This window comes from Metopolophium dirhodum, chromosome 1 (assembly GCF_019925205.1).
Source record: "Metopolophium dirhodum isolate CAU chromosome 1, ASM1992520v1, whole genome shotgun sequence".
Lineage (NCBI taxonomy): Eukaryota > Metazoa > Arthropoda > Insecta > Hemiptera > Aphididae > Metopolophium > Metopolophium dirhodum.
In genome coordinates, this window is record NC_083560.1 from 126,090,966 (window position 1) to 126,098,388 (window position 7,423).

The window sequence follows — 7,423 nt, forward strand, 5'->3', positions numbered from 1 at the left end:
ATCGGCCGAATCTTTTATTTTAATTTTAATTATCAATTTGATTATATAATTAAGAGGACGTTAGACAGATATATGTTGTTGTCTCCGACTTACAAGTGCGTAACATACCAAATTTTACGATCAGAAGATCACGTTTAGCTCCATTAAATTAAAAATTAGAGTGAATTTACTTCTTTTAAAATTTGATAAAAGGTTATTATCTAGGGCATCTCATTAGCTTATTGTTATATTTTTATTTTAAAGCAAGTTATGATTATTTTAAAATTGTAAATTGTTTGTAAATCTTAAAATACTTATAACTCACTTTAAAATTAAAATAGAACAAAAAACCTATGAGATGCTCTAGATAAATAATCTTACGTTTAAATTTTATAAGAGGTCAATTCTCTCTAATATTTAAACTATCGGAGTTAAACGTGCTATGGTATACGCACTTGTAAGACGGAGCGAACAAATATCTGTGTAGCGTCACTTAAAATATTATATCTACAATTAATCATTATTTACCACAATAAAACTGTAAAACTATGTTTGTAGCCTATATATATTATAATTTATAACATTTTTTTTCAAGATGTTAAGATTTTTCTCATCTCTATAAATGGTTCATAAAGAGTCAAAATTGTTTGAAAATTTTACCTTGTATGGAAAATGCTAATATAAATATTTGGTGAACATTTTAAGAGTCTACGGTTACCTATTCGTTTTGGAAATACAACAAAATCTCAAAAATCGATTAATATCGTAAAAATGATAAGGTTGGGGTTTGTAAATTAGACTTTAATATAAAAAATTCAACTCACTGCGGATTTACTACATGTAAGCCAAGTTTTCGTTTTATCTTGGAGAATAATACTTCATAAAAACTATCACTTATTCTACGGCACTTGTTTGATTGTAATAGTGAGGAAACAACCAACATTTTTAATTAATGATAAACATTACAATTGTGGAGCGTAATAAATAAGTAAATAAGACGAATTTTCACAACCGTAAGGACCGGGAGAAAAGAAAGGCTTAAGCAAATAACATTATCTTTAATTTAAATTGAAAATTAAAAACAACGACAAATATATGACGATGTCACGCATTAAAGAATCATTTACAGTTTATTAATGAAAAACTACTATACCAAAAGACGAACACACAAAACTAATATGATAACCTAACTTAATATCAGTGGGATCCGACCCATAGAATTTATCAAATTATATCCAAGTTTCAGTCTATATGCGTCCGCCGGTGCTTTGTCAAATCACCACTTGTATTGAACAACTTATCACAAACGTTACAAGGGTAAGGTTTCTCGCCGGTATGCGTCCGCTGGTGAACCATCAAATAACCATTTGTACTGAACGACTTATCACAAGCGTCACAAGTGTAAGGTTTCTCACCCGTATGCGTCCGCTGGTGCTTCGTCAAATAACCACTTGTATTGAACGACTTATCACAAACGCCACATTGGTACGGTTACTCGCCGGTATGCGTCCGCTGGTGTACCATCAATTAATAACCACTTGTATTGAACGATTTATTACAAACGCCACATTGGTACGGTTTTTCACCTGTATGCGTCCGCTGGTGAACCATCAAATAACCATTTGTACTGAACGACTTATCACAAACGTCACAAGTGTAAGGTTTCTCGCCAGTATGCGTCCGCTGGTGCTTCGTCAAATAACCACTTGTATTGAACGACTTATCACAAACGCCACATTGGTACGGTTTCTCGCCGGTATGCGTCCGCTGGTGCCTCGCCAAATTGCTATTCTGACTGAACAACTTGTCGCAAATATCGGAGGGGTACGGTTTCTTCACTGCATACATTTTCCGATGTTTCCTCAAATCACTATTTTCATTGAACGACTTTTCGCAAACGTCGCATTGGTACAGTTTCTCGGTGAATAAATCGTTCATTTTAATGACTTTGATAATACTTTACGTCACTGTTATCATTCTTATTTTCCAAAGGACTGTTAAATAGCAGTTAAAATACTAAAATACTGATTAAAGGTTATCAACGTCTGACTTTAAAGATTCGTCTAAAATATACACTGTTTATAACAAATTTTAAATTGTGTTTCATACATTGTGGTGGTTACCAAACCATTTTATTTGTGGCCAATTAGAATTTATTGTCATCGTCTGGTTTTCAAGACAGTATTAAGTGTAGGTGGTACAATTTAAAGCTAATAAAGCTAATATAAAATTAAATTTGAGTAAGAAATTATTATTGTGATTGATAGGTATATTTTCATCTTTTACTGTTGTTATGGCAAAATAACGCCACATAAAAAGGCTTTTCTTAAAATCTTTTCTTTTATCAATATAATATTGATAATTAAAACGCCATATTACAAGATAATCAGATATGCTAATGGACTAACAGTCATAGGCGCATATAGCGTTTGGGAATTTGGGGGGGGGGGAGGGGCTAAAGCCTTACTTAGGTACTATTGAATAAGCTTAAAACAAAATGTAGAAAACGTTTGTGGGGGTGGGGGCTTAGCCCCAAAAGCCCCCCTATTTGCGCCTATGTCTTCACTTAAGTTACTGTAATGGTATTTGTAAGAATTGCATAATTTTAGAACAAATTCGAACTGTTAAATATTTGTTATAAAAGTTGATTATAAGTTAAAATGGAATTTTTCTAATTTAACTAAGGCTGTTCAAAAATTATTTTATGTTTTTAATGATTTTAGATTTATTGTTAACACAGTTAATGCTATACTTGTCTCTCGTTCAAACATTTATCTCATATGGAGTTTGCATTTGGGGTCAAGCATATGACTCTCATACATATCGTCTAAAAATTACTTTTAATAGACTAATTAAAATATTCATATTGCTTAAGCCTATGTTTTATAGCAACAATTTAGCGTATTCAGAACTTTATGTAGCGTCTATTGATAATATATACCTAAGTAACACCCTAATTAGTTTATTCAGATTTAAACAAAACATTACCTAGGTAGGTCACTCATATAATACGCGTTATAGAGATAATGCATACCTGTGTATCATTTAAAAAAACAAATTGGTCTCAAATGTTGTATATCCGTTGCTATTCGAATTTGAAGGTTATGCAAAATTAATATTTATGACTTTTTTAATCTATATACATATATTTAAGTTATTTATAAAAAAAAAAGATTTATCTGAACTTCAGTTACTATAATCCTATCTATGCATTTATATTTTGTTCTATTCTTTACTTAAAAAAAATAAAAATAAAAACTAAAAATACTAAATACTTAAAAAAGAAATTGAATATCAATTTCTAGTAGGTACCTACGGGCAATGGTTATTAGTTTTAGAATGACAATAACCATTGTCTAACTTCGAACGCTCGTGAAAATTAATTTTACTTTTCGTTTAATTTTTTTGTTTGTGAAATGTAGGAAAACTTAAGGGGAATCTAGTATAAAAATTTAAAATCTTAGTTGTACATAAAACAATTTTTATTAATTCCTAACTCGCAAAAATTAAAAAATTTTCTTGGTATTAATCAAGTTTTTCAACATTTTAACTCATCAAATAGTATAGTGATTTTAGGTTTAACCTTTTTTTTTAATTTTTACTAACAGCTACTTATGAAGAACGTTTTATTATACTTTCAAGTATCTTTACCAAGCAAAACAAGCGCAATATTTTTTATTGACTATAAAAAAAAAAACTAATAAAACTCGAAATTTGATTATGCCTATAAAAAGCTCACAAGAGTCAAAATATTAAAAAAATTCTATGGTCCATAGAAATTACTAATTTTAACGTTCAGTGGACATTTCATATGTATTATTTTTTTTAGTCACACTGAAAAACGAAGTTGATTTTATAATTCCCCATTTCCCCAATGTACCAACTAGATTCAATTTCGATTGATCGAAAATCGAAGCAATTTCACTATATCAAATGATGATGATAGATACAAAAAAAGTGGGAATCAACTTTGCTGTACATTAGTTGCCAAACATGTTGTTTTAATGGATGTGTTTTGAATTCAATAATGAATCATTACATATGAGACGTTGTGTCATCCAAGTACACTTCTATAAGTAATACAATTATTGTTAAAAAAAAAATTAATAAAAATCAAAATTGTCTCATGGTTATAAATAGCGTAAAATTTCGAGGGGAAAGTTTTGACCTGCTTACAGAATAAACAAAGAGATAATAAAAATTGAATTTCTAATTATTCACTTTCATATTTGAGTTTTTTTTTAAATTTATCGAGCATTTACAATGTCGATTCCTGAACAACGTGATAAATTATATCACAGATTATGAGTACTAGTATGTATTACCTACTAATATTACTATTAATAATATTACTTTAATATTAGCTAGTGTTCAATGTTATTACTTTGACGTGGCCCGCATTAGTAGCAAGTACAATGTACAAGCACTATAGCGGCAGACAACCTTATCTTCAACCACCTCTACGGGACGCAAGCAGCGCGACCCAGACGACTCTCCCACCGTGCCGGTCAGGGAAAGGTGGGACGGGGGGGGGGGGGGGGACCGTGTCGCGTAAGACGAACAGGTCGGCGGAAAAGGCCGGCCGAAATCCATCATCGGACCGTCGGACCAATAGCAAATCGTCCGACGTGAAACTCATCGCCCGAGTGGCACGTCATGTATTATTATTTGGTCGTAATATAATACATAATTTGTGACATCCATAACGTGTTTGTGTTGTGGTTTTTCATCACCTCAATCCAAACCAGACACTTCGACCGGACCACGATCAACCTTGATTCAACCATCGGGTCCTCGTCAACTTTTTACTGTATATGTATTTATATATGTCTATTGTCTATTCAATACATGCGATTTGTTTAGCTGCCCATGCACGGTGATACATAAAAGATCACATATAATAGAAAATAATAATATTACTTTAATACTAGTATTCAATGGTATTACTTTTATTTGGATGTGTTTACATTTCAATACAAAACATCCGATTTGTATAGCTATTCATGCATGGTGATTCATAAAACAGACCATATAATACAGAATAATAATAGAAAATAGATTAGTAGATATTGCGAGAATTTCATATTCTAACATATTATTAATATCAGTCCCTGCTAACGTTGTAATTTAGTAACGACAATTATGAAATTATCTTATGCAATTTTAAAAGTGTACCAATTTAGTTATATACGCAATGTTTGCATCAAATCAGGGTCTTAATAGAGCAGCCCTATATCAGTTACTATATATGATAAATTATAAATAACTTTAACAGCTAGGTTTATTGTTATTTGCAATAGTAAATATATATGATTACAAAATATAATATTAGTTAACAAATCGAATTGTAGGTATATTTTTTTAAAACAGGAGAAAAACACATTAACTAACTAACTAATAAACAAATAAATGTACCTACATTATGTTCAGTTTTGAACAAATAAAAAAAATATATACTGTAAATAACAAAATGGATAACTTGAAAATAATTTTAAATACATGTGACAACAAATATGAATACATAAAATTATGTGATTTTCAAATTGAAAAGAAATATACATTTAATTGTTTCGAATGAATTAATGCTAATTTTTAGAGTGTACATCAATTTGTTGACATTGTGCAAAAGTAAAAAATGTAATAGTGTTTTCTAGTACCTTATAATTTATTATTCTTAAAATATATTTTCTATGGTAGGTATTCAAAATACTATAATAATATTATATCAATAATAAAATAATGTCTACACGGCGCATTAAATAGGCAATTCAGGTACTCTATCACCGCGTTCTTCGGTCTCCCATAGTGCAATTTTTAGCTTGCCCAATATACGAATAATATTAGTATTCTATTAGTAGAAAAGTAATACAGTTTTCACTTATGTAGGTATTCAATAAAATGTAAACATATAGCATAGCTGTATAACTAAGGTAAAATGTAGTTGGTATATACATATATTATAGCTGATCCCGTTCACTTCGTTGTTCGTTAAAATATGTACCAACTCTATAATATGCAATTCAAACGTTGTTCAATTCGTTGATTTAATATCTGATGTATGATGTTCAATATTTAAAAATTTTCATCAATCATATTGAATAATATATAATTACCCGAGAGACACGCTGTATGTTTTCAGGTAAGCAATCCACCGTAGGATTCAAATTACGAATGTTTTATTAACACGTTGATATTACGATGTACATGTGTCGAAAAATTAGTCTTGGGAATACTATTTTTACTAAGCTATATAGCTACAGGTCTAAAATTATATTCATTATTCAATAATGACCAATAGCAACCTTACAATAAGCAAAAATAACCGGAGATTCCTTCCAAGTCCCTCTGGGGTAAAATTTGTACAAGACGCTGTTCAGCACATGAGAAAATGGGGGGGGGAGTAGCCAAAACCGCGAACTTCTAAAACCAAAAATGGTGGATAAGAAATAAAACTGTATACTTACTTAAGTTAAATGGTTCAAGGTTTTCAATTCACTTAATATACATAGGTATCCCTTAGATCACAACTAAATAATACTGATGAATACGTCGTATTGAACTTCGCCTTTGAAGATCAAATTTCTAGAACGAAGAACTATTGAACATTTTATACGACGTCACTCCCTATTCTCGAACATTGTGGATCATTCTATAGAAAATTCTTTTTCACAATGATTGCAATAAAAATATATTGAGGGCCTTAATCGAGACAAAAACTATCCTATCTTTTAAGTTGGACCAAATTACATACAGTGAAAAAAAATTTCATCAAGATCGGTCCAGTAGTTTCGGAGTTCATCCCGGACAAACATTGTGACACGGGATTTTTATATAAAAGATAACATTTGTATTCAATATTGAACCATAATATATATTAATTTTTTTAATTTTTTTGAGATTTTCGTTAAAAATTCAATCTAATTATCTGACTATAATAAATTGAATAAATAACAATATAATACACGATGAAGTTTCTTTACATATTAGTAGTATAGTAGTTAATATAGTAGTTAGTATTATTTAAAATGACTTAAATTATCATTTATCATCATACATAATATATTTTATTAGAGTAAGTAATAAAAACTTAAATATCCGTCTAACTGTCTAAGTAGCTAGATTATGATATTATATTATCATGTTTGTGGCCAAGTATGTTCTTTCAATAGGTAACCTAAATACACAAAAACATCCATATACAACAAAACTCTTTTAATTGTATAGATTAAGGGTAATTGTAAGCCGTTGACAACGCCAAAGTGACAAACTCAGAAACTGGCAATACCGATCACTTGTTATAAGCAATACAATTATTTAGTAACTTAAGTAATAATAATATTTATTGTATATACTGTAGATATATAGGGTTATAATTAGAAATACTTAATAATAATTAAGTCCATTATAATTATGACAAAATATATTTTTATTTTGTAAAACTTAA

At 29.8% G+C, this 7,423-nt stretch overlaps 1 pseudogene; it reads right to left on the reverse strand.

Moving 5' to 3' along the window:
- Nucleotides 1-1,221: 1,221 nt before the first annotated feature.
- LOC132953637 (zinc finger protein ZFP2-like) lies at nucleotides 1,222-1,827 on the reverse strand (annotated as a pseudogene).
- Between the last annotated feature and the right edge of the window lie 5,596 nt (nucleotides 1,828-7,423).